The sequence below is a fragment of the Pseudophryne corroboree genome (genome assembly GCF_028390025.1).
Source record: "Pseudophryne corroboree isolate aPseCor3 chromosome 7 unlocalized genomic scaffold, aPseCor3.hap2 SUPER_7_unloc_4, whole genome shotgun sequence".
Classification (NCBI taxonomy): Eukaryota; Metazoa; Chordata; class Amphibia; order Anura; family Myobatrachidae; genus Pseudophryne; species Pseudophryne corroboree.
In genome coordinates this window covers 401,002-414,560 of record NW_026967613.1, presented here as the reverse complement: position 1 = coordinate 414,560, position 13,559 = coordinate 401,002, and the positions used below count along the sequence as shown (strand labels likewise).

General features: G+C 47.0%; 15 non-coding genes across 15 annotated transcripts; 10 read left to right on the top strand and 5 right to left on the bottom strand.

The window, feature by feature from the left end:
* Window positions 1-122: 122 nt before the first annotated feature.
* On the bottom strand, window positions 123-286 carry LOC134986646 (U1 spliceosomal RNA). The gene has a single exon (XR_010192496.1). It is a non-coding gene; the product is annotated as a U1 spliceosomal RNA (small nuclear RNA).
* A 671-nt stretch (window positions 287-957) lies between these two features.
* On the bottom strand, window positions 958-1,120 carry LOC134986589 (U1 spliceosomal RNA). The gene has a single exon (XR_010192439.1). It is a non-coding gene; the product is annotated as a U1 spliceosomal RNA (small nuclear RNA).
* Window positions 1,121-1,272: 152 nt separating this feature from the next.
* On the bottom strand, window positions 1,273-1,436 carry LOC134986633 (U1 spliceosomal RNA). Its single transcript, XR_010192483.1, has one exon. It is a non-coding gene; the product is annotated as a U1 spliceosomal RNA (small nuclear RNA).
* A 671-nt stretch (window positions 1,437-2,107) lies between these two features.
* Window positions 2,108-2,270, bottom strand: LOC134986594 (U1 spliceosomal RNA). Its single transcript, XR_010192445.1, has one exon. It is a non-coding gene; the product is annotated as a U1 spliceosomal RNA (small nuclear RNA).
* Window positions 2,271-2,422: 152 nt separating this feature from the next.
* LOC134986548 (U1 spliceosomal RNA) lies at window positions 2,423-2,586 on the bottom strand. The gene has a single exon (XR_010192400.1). It is a non-coding gene; the product is annotated as a U1 spliceosomal RNA (small nuclear RNA).
* Window positions 2,587-3,665: 1,079 nt separating this feature from the next.
* Window positions 3,666-3,829, top strand: LOC134986629 (U1 spliceosomal RNA). Its single transcript, XR_010192479.1, has one exon. It is a non-coding gene; the product is annotated as a U1 spliceosomal RNA (small nuclear RNA).
* A 152-nt stretch (window positions 3,830-3,981) lies between these two features.
* Window positions 3,982-4,144, top strand: LOC134986588 (U1 spliceosomal RNA). The gene has a single exon (XR_010192438.1). It is a non-coding gene; the product is annotated as a U1 spliceosomal RNA (small nuclear RNA).
* Window positions 4,145-4,815: 671 nt separating this feature from the next.
* Window positions 4,816-4,979, top strand: LOC134986618 (U1 spliceosomal RNA). Its single transcript, XR_010192468.1, has one exon. It is a non-coding gene; the product is annotated as a U1 spliceosomal RNA (small nuclear RNA).
* Window positions 4,980-5,131: 152 nt separating this feature from the next.
* On the top strand, window positions 5,132-5,294 carry LOC134986575 (U1 spliceosomal RNA). Its single transcript, XR_010192425.1, has one exon. It is a non-coding gene; the product is annotated as a U1 spliceosomal RNA (small nuclear RNA).
* Window positions 5,295-5,737: 443 nt separating this feature from the next.
* On the top strand, window positions 5,738-5,901 carry LOC134986641 (U1 spliceosomal RNA). The gene has a single exon (XR_010192491.1). It is a non-coding gene; the product is annotated as a U1 spliceosomal RNA (small nuclear RNA).
* Window positions 5,902-7,269: 1,368 nt separating this feature from the next.
* On the top strand, window positions 7,270-7,433 carry LOC134986628 (U1 spliceosomal RNA). Its single transcript, XR_010192477.1, has one exon. It is a non-coding gene; the product is annotated as a U1 spliceosomal RNA (small nuclear RNA).
* A 152-nt stretch (window positions 7,434-7,585) lies between these two features.
* On the top strand, window positions 7,586-7,748 carry LOC134986587 (U1 spliceosomal RNA). Its single transcript, XR_010192437.1, has one exon. It is a non-coding gene; the product is annotated as a U1 spliceosomal RNA (small nuclear RNA).
* Window positions 7,749-8,419: 671 nt separating this feature from the next.
* On the top strand, window positions 8,420-8,583 carry LOC134986617 (U1 spliceosomal RNA). Its single transcript, XR_010192466.1, has one exon. It is a non-coding gene; the product is annotated as a U1 spliceosomal RNA (small nuclear RNA).
* A 152-nt stretch (window positions 8,584-8,735) lies between these two features.
* Window positions 8,736-8,898, top strand: LOC134986574 (U1 spliceosomal RNA). The gene has a single exon (XR_010192424.1). It is a non-coding gene; the product is annotated as a U1 spliceosomal RNA (small nuclear RNA).
* A 443-nt stretch (window positions 8,899-9,341) lies between these two features.
* On the top strand, window positions 9,342-9,505 carry LOC134986640 (U1 spliceosomal RNA). The gene has a single exon (XR_010192490.1). It is a non-coding gene; the product is annotated as a U1 spliceosomal RNA (small nuclear RNA).
* Window positions 9,506-13,559: the final 4,054 nt, after the last annotated feature.

The window sequence follows — 13,559 nt, the reverse complement described above, 5'->3', positions numbered from 1 at the left end:
CTCGGGCACCCCCCTGTCAAGTGAAGGAGATCCAACCGAGGCAGCACAAGGAAACTCTCGAAAGAAGAACAAGGCTAGAGGAAGATCTGAGACAAATAAATCTGACTTTTACCAGAGCTGACCAGAGGAAAGAACAAACACAGTCCCCCACTACCACAAATAATGCAGTCGAGTTTCCCACATTTGGGGAAATCATAGGAGTCAGCATACCCAGAATGCAATGAATTAACCTCACCCTGGGAGAACAATCTTCATGACCATGGTATCTCCTATGCAAAATAAGTATGATTTGGGATAGGGCTGGGGAGGGCCGCTGCTCAGGCACATCTCTGTCAAGTAAAGGAGATTCAACTGAGGCAGCACAAGGGAACTCTCATCTGGGGACAACAACTGCAGGGAGAACACATATTTTCAGATGAACATGGTAGGGCAGAAGGCTGCCTAATACTGAAGCACCCCCAAACAACAAACCAAATGCAACAACTAGTGCAAGCATTCCTGGGGGAAGGCCTGCAGCAGATGGATTTGCATATGGTGATGTCATTCAAGCAGTGGGTCAAAGTTGGCTTCAACCCTCGTCTGCATATGAAAAGAGAAAAGGGGCGTGCAGGGCATGGCGGCCTTTTGCGGCGCTTGGATGACCCCTAGTTCGCATTAAACACCTCCACCCTCCTTCGATGTGGGGCTCATGTTGGCTATGCCCCAGCCCCTGAAGCATTCAAGCTGATTTCTTGCAGCAGCTGGGCACTGTAACAGCTCCAGAGCTGCTCTGTAAGGCAAGTAAAAGGGCGTGGGCCCTGCAGCACTACCTGTAGTTTGCATTGTGCGTTGGAAGGCACAAAGTAAGCAGACGGGAGAAGTCAGGATAGTGCGCAAGGGCATAGAAGGGAGCGGCTCAAGAAAAGAGAAGTGGAAACAGACAGCAAACTAGGCTGGAGAGAGACCTGAGACAAAGAGATCTGAATTATACGAGAGCCGACCAGGGGAAACACAAATTATGCAGTCAAGTTTCCCACATTTGGGGAAATCACAGGAGCAGCACACCCAGAGTGCAATGGGTGAGCCTTGCCCTGGGAGAAGCACCTTCATGATCATAGTATCTCACCTGGCAGATCAGTAGGAGTTGGGCTACAGCTGGGGAGGGTCGCTGCTCGGGCACTCCCCTGTCAAGTGAAGGAGATCCAACTGAGGCAGCACAAGGGAACTCTCGAAAGAAGAACAATGCTAGAGGAAAATCTGAGACAAATAAATCTGACTTTTACCAGAGCTGACCAGAGGAAAGCACAAACACAGTCCCCCACTACCACAAATAATGCAGTCGAGTTTCCCACATTTGGGGAAATCACAGGGGTCAGCATACCCAGAATGCAATGAATGAACCTCACCCTGGGAGAACAATCTTCATGAAAATGGTATCTCCTATGCAAAATAAGTATGATTTGGGATAGGGCTGGGGAGGGCCGCTGCTCAGGCACATCTCTGTCAAGTAAAGGAGATTCAACTGAGGCAGCACAAGGGAACTCTCATCTGAGGACAACAAGTGCAGGGAGAACACATATTTTCAGATGAACATGGTAGGGCAGAAGGCTGCCTAATACTGAAGCATCCCCAAACAACAAACCAAATGCAACAACTAGTGCAAGCATTCCCGGGGGAAGGCATGCAGCAGATGGATTTGCATATGGTGATGTCATCCAAGCAGTGGGTCAAAGTTGGCTTCAACCCTCGTCTGCATATGAAAAGAGAAAAGGGGCGTGCAGGGCATGGCGGCCTTTTGCGGCGCTTGGATGACCCCTAGTTCGCATTAAACACCTCCACCCTCCTTCGATGTGGGGCTCATGTTGGCTATGCCCCAGCCCCTGAAGCATTCAAGCTGATTTCTTGCAGCAGCTGGGCACTGTAACAGCTCCAGAGCTGCTCTGTAAGGCAAGTAAAAGGGCGTGGGCCCTGTAGCACTACCTGTAGTTTGCATTGTGCGTTGGAAGGCACAAAGTAAGCAGACGGGAGAAGTCAGGATAGTGCGCAAGGGCATAGAAGGGAGCGGCTCAAGAAAAGAGAAGTGGAAACAGACAGCAAACTAGGCTGGAGAGAGACCTGAGACAAAGAGATCTGAATTATACGAGAGCCGACCAGGGGAAACACAAATTATGCAGTCAAGTGTCCAACATTTGGGGAAACCGCAGGAGCAGCACACCCAGAGTGCAATGGGTGAGCCTTGCCCTGGGAGAAGCACCTTCATGATCATAGTATCTCACCTGGCAGGTAAGTAGGAGTTGGGCTAGAGCTGGGGAGGGTCGCTGCTCGGGCACCCCCCTGTCAAGTGAAGGAGATCCAACTGAGGCAGCACAAGGGAACTCTCGAAAGAAGAACAAGGCTAGAGGAAGATCTGAGACAAAGAAATCTGACTTTTACCAGAGCTGACCAGAGGAAAGCACAAACACAGTCCCTTACTACCACAAATAATGCAGTCCAGTTTCCCACATTTGGGGAAATCACAGGGATCAGCATACCCAGAATGCAATGAATGAACCTCACCCTGGGAGAACAATCTTCATGACCATGGTATCTCCTATGCAAAATAAGTATGATTTGGGATAGGGCTGGGGAGGGCCGCTGCTCAGGCACATCTCTGTCAAGAATTTATAAAGTCTATACATATATATAACCAAATGTCAATATATATATATAGAACCCAGCGCTCCTATCAAAACGTATCTATTTCACCAATTTGTTGCTTATATATTTGTTGCGCTCCCTTGATAACAAGTGTGATTATCTTTAAAATTTGGTTTATTATTGGTAGAACAGTACTACCTATGGGAGCAGCATTTTATAATATATGGTGAAAATTAATAGATGATCATGAAGGTGCTTCTCCCAGGGCAAGGCTCATCCATTGCACTCTGGGTGTGCTGCTCCTGCGATTTCCCCAAATGTGGGAAAGTTGACTGCATAATTTGTGTTTCCCCTGGTTGGCTCTCGTATAATTCAGATCTCTTTGTCTCAGGTCTCTCTCCAGCCTAGTTTGCTGTCTGTTTCCACTTCTCTTTTCTTGAGCCGCTCCCTTCTATGCCCTTGCGCACTATCTTGACTTCTCCCGTCTGCTTACTTTGTGCCTTCCAACGCACAATGTGAACTACAGGTAGTGCTGCAGGGCCCACACCCTTTTACTTGCCTTACAGAGCAGCTCTGGAGCTATTACAGTGCCCAGCTGCTGCAAGTAATCAGCTTGAATGCTTCAGGGGCTGGGGCATAGCCAACATGAGCCCAACACCGAAGTAGGGTGGAGGTGTTTAATGCGAACTAGGGGTCATCCAAGCGCCGCAAAAGGCCGCCATGCCCTGCACGCCCCTTTTCTCTTTTCATATGCAGACGAGGGTTGAAGCCAACTTTGACCCACTGCTTGGATGACATCACCATATGCAAATCCATCTGCTGCAGGCCTTCCCCCAGGAATGCTTGTACTAGTTGTTGCATTTGTTTTGTTGTTTGGGGGTGCTTCAGTATTAGGCAGCCTTCTGCCCTCCCATGTTCATCTGAAAATATGTGTTCTCCCTGCAGTTGTTGTCCCCAGATGAGAGTTCCCTTGTGCTGCCTCAGTTGAATCTCCTTTACTTGACAGAGATGTGCCTGAGCAGCGGCCCTCCCCAGCCCTATCCCAAATCATACTTATTTTGCATAGGAGATACCATGGTCATGAAGATTGTTCTCCCAGGGTGAGGTTCATACATTGCATTCTGGGTATGCTGACCCCTGTGATTTCCCCAAATGTGGGAAACTCGACTGCATTATTTGTGGTAGTGGGGGACTGTGTTTGTTCTTTCCTCTGGTCAGCTCTGGTAAAAGTCAGATTTATTTGTCTCAGATCTTCTTCTAGCCTTGTTCTTCTTTCGAGAGTTTCCTTGTGCTGCCTCGGTTGGATCTCCTTCACTTGACAGGGGGGTGCCCGAGCAGCGACCCTCCCCAGCTCTAGCACAACTCCTACTTACCTGCCAGGTGAGATACTATGATCATGAAGGTGCTTCTCCCAGGGCAAGGCTCACCCATTGCACTCTGGGTGTGCTGCTCATGTGATTTCCCCAAATGTGGGAAACTTGACTGCATAATTTGTGTTTCCCCTGGTCGGCTCTCGTATAATTCAGATCTCTTTGTCTCAGGTCTCTCTCCAGCCTAGTTTGCTGTCTGTTTCCACTTCTCTTTTCTTGAGCCGCTCCCTTCTATGCCCTTGCGCACTATCCTGACTTCTCCCGTCTGCTTAATTTGTGCCTTCCAACGCACAATGCGAACTACAGGTAGTGCTGCAGGGCCCACACCCTTTTACTTGCCTTACAGAGCAGCTCTGGAGCTGTTACAGTGCCCAGCTGCTGCAAGAAATCAGCTTGAATGCTTCAGGGGCTGGGGCATAGCCAACATGAGCCCCACACCGAAGGAGGGTGGAGGTGTTTAATGCGAACTAGTGGTCTTCCAAGCGCCGCAAAAGGCCGCCATGCCCTGCACGCCCCTTTTCTCTTTTCATATGCAGACGAGGGTTGAAGCCAACTTTGACTCACTGCTTGGATGACATCACCATATGCAAATCCATCTGCTGCAGGCCTTCCCCCAGGAATGCTTGCACTAGTTGTTGCATTTGGTTTGTTGTTTGGGGGTGCTTCAGTATTAGGCAGCCTTCTGCCCTCCCATGTTCATCTGAAAATATGTGTTCTCCCTGGAGTTGTTGTCCCCAGATGAGAGTTCCCTTGTGCTGCCTCAGTTGAATCTCCTTTACTTGACAGAGATGTGCCTGAGCAGCGGCCCTCCCCAGCCCTATCCCAAATCATACTTATTTTGCATAGGAGATACCATGGTCATGAAGATTGTTCTCCCAGGGTGAGGTTCATTCATTGCATTCTGGGTATGCTGACCCCTGTGATTTCCCCAAATGTGGGAAACTCGACTGCATTATTTGTGGTAGTGGGGGACTGTGTTTGTGCTTTCCTCTGGTCAGCTCTGGTAAAAGTCAGATTTATTTGTCTCAGATTTTCCTCTAGCCTTGTTCTTCTTTCGAGAGTTCCTTTGTGCTGCCTCAGTTGGATCTCCTTCACTTGACAGGGGGGTGCCCGAGCAGCGACCCTCCCCAGCTCTAGCCCAACTCCTACTTACCTGCCAGGTGAGATACTATGATCATGAAGGTGCTTCTCCCAGGGCAAGGCTCACCCATTGCACTCTGGGTGTGCTGCTCCTGTGATTTCCCCAAATGTGGGAAACTTGACTGCATAATTTGTGTTTCCCCTGGTCGGCTCTCGTATAATTCAGATCTCTTTGTCTCAGGTCTCTCTCCAGCCTAGTTTGCTGTCTGTTTCCACTTCTCTTTTCTTGAGCCGCTCCCTTCTATGCCCTTGCGCACTATCCTGACTTCTCCCGTCTGCTTACTTTGTGCCTTCCAACGCACAATGCAAACTACAGGTAGTGCTGCAGGGCCCACGCCCTTTTACTTGCCTTACAGAGTAGCTCTGGAGCTGTTACAGTGCCCAGCTGCTGCAAGAAATCAGCTTGAATGCTTCAGGGGCTGGGGCATAGCCAACATGAGCCCCACACCGAAGGAGGGTGGAGGTGCTTAATGCGAGCTAGGGGTCATCCAAGCGCCGCAAAAGGCCGCCATGCCCTGCACGCCCCTTTTCTCTTTTCATATGCAGACGAATCTCCTTTACTTGACAGAGATATGCCTGAGCAGCGGCCCTCCCCAGCCCTATCCCAAATCATACTTATTTTGCATAGGAGATACCATGGTCATGAAGATTTTTCTCCCAGGGTGAGGTTCATTCATTGCATTCTGGGTATGCTGACCCCTGTGATTTCCCCAAATGTGGGAAACTTGACTGCATTATTTGTGGTAGTGGGGGACTGTGTTTGTGCTTTCCTCTGGTCAGCTCTGGTAAAAGTCAAATTTCTTTGTCTCAGATCTTCCTCTAGCCTTGTTCCTCTTTCGAGAGTTCCCTTGTGCTGCCTCAGTTGGATCTCCTTCACTTGACAGGGGGGTGCCCGAGCAGCGACCCTCCCCAGCTCTAGCCCAACTCCTACTTACCTGCCAGGTGAGATACTATGATCATGAAGGTGCTTCTCCCAGGGCAAGGCTCACCCATTGCACTCTGGGTGTGCTGCTCCTGCGGTATGCCTGAGCAGCGGCCCTCCCCAGCCTATGCAAAATAAGTATGATTTGGGATAGGGCTGGGGAGGGCCGCTGCTCAGGCACATCTCTGTCAAGAATTTATAAAGTCTATACATATATATAACCAAATGTCAATATATATATATAGAACCCAGCGCTCCTATCAAAACGTATCTATTTCACCAATTTGTTGCTTATATATTTGTTGCGCTCCCTTGATAACAAGTGTGATTATCTTTAAAATTTGGTTTATTATTGGTAGAACAGTACTACCTATGGGAGCAGCATTTTATAATATATGGTGAAAATTAATAGATGATCATGAAGGTGCTTCTCCCAGGGCAAGGCTCATCCATTGCACTCTGGGTGTGCTGCTCCTGCGATTTCCCCAAATGTGGGAAAGTTGACTGCATAATTTGTGTTTCCCCTGGTTGGCTCTCGTATAATTCAGATCTCTTTGTCTCAGGTCTCTCTCCAGCCTAGTTTGCTGTCTGTTTCCACTTCTCTTTTCTTGAGCCGCTCCCTTCTATGCCCTTGCGCACTATCTTGACTTCTCCCGTCTGCTTACTTTGTGCCTTCCAACGCACAATGTGAACTACAGGTAGTGCTGCAGGGCCCACACCCTTTTACTTGCCTTACAGAGCAGCTCTGGAGCTATTACAGTGCCCAGCTGCTGCAAGTAATCAGCTTGAATGCTTCAGGGGCTGGGGCATAGCCAACATGAGCCCAACACCGAAGTAGGGTGGAGGTGTTTAATGCGAACTAGGGGTCATCCAAGCGCCGCAAAAGGCCGCCATGCCCTGCACGCCCCTTTTCTCTTTTCATATGCAGACGAGGGTTGAAGCCAACTTTGACCCACTGCTTGGATGACATCACCATATGCAAATCCATCTGCTGCAGGCCTTCCCCCAGGAATGCTTGTACTAGTTGTTGCATTTGTTTTGTTGTTTGGGGGTGCTTCAGTATTAGGCAGCCTTCTGCCCTCCCATGTTCATCTGAAAATATGTGTTCTCCCTGCAGTTGTTGTCCCCAGATGAGAGTTCCCTTGTGCTGCCTCAGTTGAATCTCCTTTACTTGACAGAGATGTGCCTGAGCAGCGGCCCTCCCCAGCCCTATCCCAAATCATACTTATTTTGCATAGGAGATACCATGGTCATGAAGATTGTTCTCCCAGGGTGAGGTTCATACATTGCATTCTGGGTATGCTGACCCCTGTGATTTCCCCAAATGTGGGAAACTCGACTGCATTATTTGTGGTAGTGGGGGACTGTGTTTGTTCTTTCCTCTGGTCAGCTCTGGTAAAAGTCAGATTTATTTGTCTCAGATCTTCTTCTAGCCTTGTTCTTCTTTCGAGAGTTTCCTTGTGCTGCCTCGGTTGGATCTCCTTCACTTGACAGGGGGGTGCCCGAGCAGCGACCCTCCCCAGCTCTAGCACAACTCCTACTTACCTGCCAGGTGAGATACTATGATCATGAAGGTGCTTCTCCCAGGGCAAGGCTCACCCATTGCACTCTGGGTGTGCTGCTCATGTGATTTCCCCAAATGTGGGAAACTTGACTGCATAATTTGTGTTTCCCCTGGTCGGCTCTCGTATAATTCAGATCTCTTTGTCTCAGGTCTCTCTCCAGCCTAGTTTGCTGTCTGTTTCCACTTCTCTTTTCTTGAGCCGCTCCCTTCTATGCCCTTGCGCACTATCCTGACTTCTCCCGTCTGCTTAATTTGTGCCTTCCAACGCACAATGCGAACTACAGGTAGTGCTGCAGGGCCCACACCCTTTTACTTGCCTTACAGAGCAGCTCTGGAGCTGTTACAGTGCCCAGCTGCTGCAAGAAATCAGCTTGAATGCTTCAGGGGCTGGGGCATAGCCAACATGAGCCCCACACCGAAGGAGGGTGGAGGTGTTTAATGCGAACTAGTGGTCTTCCAAGCGCCGCAAAAGGCCGCCATGCCCTGCACGCCCCTTTTCTCTTTTCATATGCAGACGAGGGTTGAAGCCAACTTTGACTCACTGCTTGGATGACATCACCATATGCAAATCCATCTGCTGCAGGCCTTCCCCCAGGAATGCTTGCACTAGTTGTTGCATTTGGTTTGTTGTTTGGGGGTGCTTCAGTATTAGGCAGCCTTCTGCCCTCCCATGTTCATCTGAAAATATGTGTTCTCCCTGGAGTTGTTGTCCCCAGATGAGAGTTCCCTTGTGCTGCCTCAGTTGAATCTCCTTTACTTGACAGAGATGTGCCTGAGCAGCGGCCCTCCCCAGCCCTATCCCAAATCATACTTATTTTGCATAGGAGATACCATGGTCATGAAGATTGTTCTCCCAGGGTGAGGTTCATTCATTGCATTCTGGGTATGCTGACCCCTGTGATTTCCCCAAATGTGGGAAACTCGACTGCATTATTTGTGGTAGTGGGGGACTGTGTTTGTGCTTTCCTCTGGTCAGCTCTGGTAAAAGTCAGATTTATTTGTCTCAGATTTTCCTCTAGCCTTGTTCTTCTTTCGAGAGTTCCTTTGTGCTGCCTCAGTTGGATCTCCTTCACTTGACAGGGGGGTGCCCGAGCAGCGACCCTCCCCAGCTCTAGCCCAACTCCTACTTACCTGCCAGGTGAGATACTATGATCATGAAGGTGCTTCTCCCAGGGCAAGGCTCACCCATTGCACTCTGGGTGTGCTGCTCCTGTGATTTCCCCAAATGTGGGAAACTTGACTGCATAATTTGTGTTTCCCCTGGTCGGCTCTCGTATAATTCAGATCTCTTTGTCTCAGGTCTCTCTCCAGCCTAGTTTGCTGTCTGTTTCCACTTCTCTTTTCTTGAGCTGCTCCCTTCTATGCCCTTGCGCACTATCCTGACTTCTCCCGTCTGCTTACTTTGTGCCTTCCAACGCACAATGCAAACTACAGGTAGTGCTGCAGGGCCCACGCCCTTTTACTTGCCTTACAGAGTAGCTCTGGAGCTGTTACAGTGCCCAGCTGCTGCAAGAAATCAGCTTGAATGCTTCAGGGGCTGGGGCATAGCCAACATGAGCCCCACACCGAAGGAGGGTGGAGGTGCTTAATGCGAGCTAGGGGTCATCCAAGCGCCGCAAAAGGCCGCCATGCCCTGCACGCCCCTTTTCTCTTTTCATATGCAGACGAATCTCCTTTACTTGACAGAGATATGCCTGAGCAGCGGCCCTCCCCAGCCCTATCCCAAATCATACTTATTTTGCATAGGAGATACCATGGTCATGAAGATTTTTCTCCCAGGGTGAGGTTCATTCATTGCATTCTGGGTATGCTGACCCCTGTGATTTCCCCAAATGTGGGAAACTTGACTGCATTATTTGTGGTAGTGGGGGACTGTGTTTGTGCTTTCCTCTGGTCAGCTCTGGTAAAAGTCAAATTTCTTTGTCTCAGATCTTCCTCTAGCCTTGTTCCTCTTTCGAGAGTTCCCTTGTGCTGCCTCAGTTGGATCTCCTTCACTTGACAGGGGGGTGCCCGAGCAGCGACCCTCCCCAGCTCTAGCCCAACTCCTACTTACCTGCCAGGTGAGATACTATGATCATGAAGGTGCTTCTCCCAGGGCAAGGCTCACCCATTGCACTCTGGGTGTGCTGCTCCTGCGGTATGCCTGAGCAGCGGCCCTCCCCAGCCTATGCAAAATAAGTATGATTTGGGATAGGGCTGGGGAGGGCCGCTGCTCAGGCACATCTCTGTCAAGAATTTATAAAGTCTATACATATATATAACCAAATGTCAATATATATATATAGAACCCAGCGCTCCTATCAAAACTTATCTATTTCACCAATTTGTTGCTTATTTAATCTTTATACATCTATTAATTTTCACCATATATTATAAAATGCTGCTCCCATAGGTAGTACTGTTCTACCAATAATAAACCAAATTTTAAAGATAATCACATTTGTTATAAAGGGAGCGCAAAAAATAAAATATACAAGCTCCTTATTTTTAAAAAATATATATAGACAGAAGAAACCCACATTCAATAAAATACAATGGAGTCAACATATATAGGCACCACTATCCATATCTAAATGTAATCAGGATCTATTTCATATTGCCCTTGATGACAACGGAATGTTTATTAAAGTGTCCAAAAAATCCTCCTGGATACAGCTGTTGTAATTTATTCGTTACTTTCCAATTGTAATTGATACATTAAATTCCTTCTTGTGGATGAACAGCAACAGTTGTAACCAACGCCTCTTATTTACTGCAGTTAAAGTTCATATGTAACTCACGTGAGTAATGAAAGAAAACAGGGGGAGAGCGCTGTGATGGTTGGTGAAACACAGCGGTATGCTACGACCCCCGTTAACCTTGGCTGGATCATATTGGCACTCGCGGTCGGGATATTTCTCCCTGCCGTGGGGTAGAGACCTCCTTTTGCTCGGTCTCAAATTGCTTTTTCCCCTTCACCGCTGTCTTTACATCAGACGTCCGCCGTGATGTAGCTCGTTCATGAACGGGCTTATATCTCAGCAATCAGAGTGTCCTGTAATCACCTTTCTTACGCGTTTCTCCGCTGTTATCCAAGAGCGGTTTCGTCAGAGGATACATCAGCAGCCTAGCAGGCTCTTTTTAAAATGCACCGGACCAATAGTATTACTAATTAGTTGATTGGATACATACATGTACTAATTGGATGCATACATGTAATGACTCACATATGGAACAACTTTCTAATTGCAATTGCACATATAAAGGCATTTCATAATATAAAAATAAGCAACATGGTGATTAAAAATAATAATAAAATAAGCAACAAGGTGGTTTAAAAAATAACAGAAAATATATAATCTATATACAGATTAACCTATAATCTTTCAATCAATACCTCATATCTATAATCACATATACATAATTCAGAGACTCAGCACTAAGGATCCCCATTTACTTATATAAAACTGTCAAAGTCAGAAAAATATCACTATGCACACTGCCATATCTGCACCTCATGCGAGCTCCCGCTGCGCGTGCAAGAGCTCTCCCGTGCGTGCGCATACTCGCAGTCGCGTGCACCCGCAGGCGCACGATATGCGGATTTACGGTAGAGTTTGTATGCGTCTAGCGGGCGACTCAATCGATATATATTTTAACCATATAATGTATTTTGTAGATTATGGTCCCTTTGATAGAATCTGAAAGTTTAGTTAATATAGCATGTTCATGGACAGAGAGATCCCTCTTTGTTTGATACGAAGGGTCAGACATGAGTCATACAGTGGTGTTTAGTATCCATCGGAAGAGTATTTAATTAGCAATATTCCGGTGTTGGTTTGAAGCAGATTAATCGCTCGTGCGAATAGTTATGGACATAAGAAGTTTATGTACTTTTACTATTATTTGCACTTACTTATCCATGCGGCGGGAAACCTAGTTTCCCACCCACCTGAGCAGTTGGAAATAGTCACAGCCCACCTGTATGAATCAACCTATAACCTTTTGTTATAATGCGAAGACGAATTCCTGTGTCCAATGAACAATGAGATTGTAGGGACCATTGAATTGTATTGTGTGTGTGGGGCATAAATAGACAAGCCGATCATATCCAGCTCTCACTCTTCAACGGTTCTCATTGCTGATAATCGGGAGCTGGATATCCAGAGGCGCATGCGATCGTTCCCCTTGGGCGTAAGTTTTTCTCCGCAATCATATTGTCTTTATTGGTATTGTGGGCCATATCTCTCTCTCTCCTCTCCTCTTTCTCTCATTTTTTTCCTTAAACGTACTTGTATTGTATTGTATTTCCTGTGTAGTTATCTGGTTAGTTAGTCTATGTTATATTGGTAGTGTATGACTTGTATTGTATTATTCTTTTGCAAGTATAACATTCATATAAGGCGTTAGACCCTAAGCCCGGCATTTGTGTATTTCTTAGGGTGTTAAGTATTCTCTGGTCTGTCGGAGACGCTCGAACAGCTTTAAGTTAATAAGGTAACATTGTGTTGCATCTACACCCCACCATTACACTAAGGTTTTTCCTGTATAATACATTGTTCATGGTTTACATGTAAAGGTTTAACATTGTGAGCGTCTGCGCCGCTGGTGATCTCCTCGTGGTCCCGAGCGTACGCTACGCTAAGCGATTGTTACGCAACGTGCGTACCCTTACGGTACTCCAGACGTCAATAGCGTACAGTGTTCTTAGGCCTCTTAAAGGGTTTTAAGTAAGATAAATATTTAGCTTTATCAATTGGCGGCTCGTCCGTCCTTCACATATCTGCACTAGGTAATTTCAGCAGACATTATCCATCAGCAAAGGGCGGGAGGTCATATTCCTCGTAGTGCTGTCTGGATAAGCGTCTGCTTCGCTTAGTAAAGGGTGCTGAGGGAATCCGGAACCGGAGGTAAGAACAACACGCTAGTGTCTTTTAAAACTGTTTATTTCTGTCTTGCGTACGCACGCACATATCTGCATTTCTTTTCATTTTCTTGTATTTTCATATATCACTCTTCTGTTTGCCATTTTATAATTGATAAACGTGCTAAGAGAGATTTGCCGCTATTTCATAGTTAAAGAGTAAAAGTAATACATTAAGGTGTAAATTGAAAAGCACGCACGCAGCTCTACCTAAAGATACAAGGAGAGATTGGTGTGGTGTTCGGTAGATGATCGAGGATCATCTACATTGATAAACGTGTAAAATTGTGTTACGGTGGATATTTGCTTTGTGTACACGTGTCTCTAACAAAGGGTGAGACTCGCGTACGCAACTCAAAGGCCGACGCACGCAGCGTATATTACGCAACGGAGCGTCCGGGTACGCCCACGTAACTCAAATCACACGCTAGTGTTATTGTAACAGGCGAAAAGGTGGCAACGCGATAAATAGCGCAAATCTATTTTAGTGTCCGAAATTTAGATTAACAGATCCTTCTCCAAATTTACAACACATCTGGTCTAAAGGAAAGAAAATTTCTGCGCAGAAATAGAAATAGAAACAAAAGTGTACATGTGGTGAGTGAGTGTTTGCATATATAAGTTTATACAATTTTTTGAGGTTGAACCACAAGAAGTCGAGTTCTCGCAGGGTACATACATGTAAGTGACGTGCATGGTGGCAAGGGAGGCATCCTTTGTTAAACATAAAATCTGAGCATTAGAGTATAGCAGACCAGGAGGTCTATTGTAGCACAGACCAGGAGGTCCGGAATTGACCAGGAGGTCCAGGTACAGCAGACAAGGAAGTCCGCTATAAATAGAGAAAAGAGCACAACCCAGGGGGTTGGTGCAGAACCCATATAGGCCATTAAAGCTCATGCTGAAGGAATTCGCAGCCGCAATTTTCGATTCCACTGGTCGCTCTGCACATAAGATTAGTTGCTTATGTGCAGACTGATTGTACCGCACGTAATTGTGTGCATTAGTTAATCTGACCAGTACCATTTGTGTACGAAACGGGTC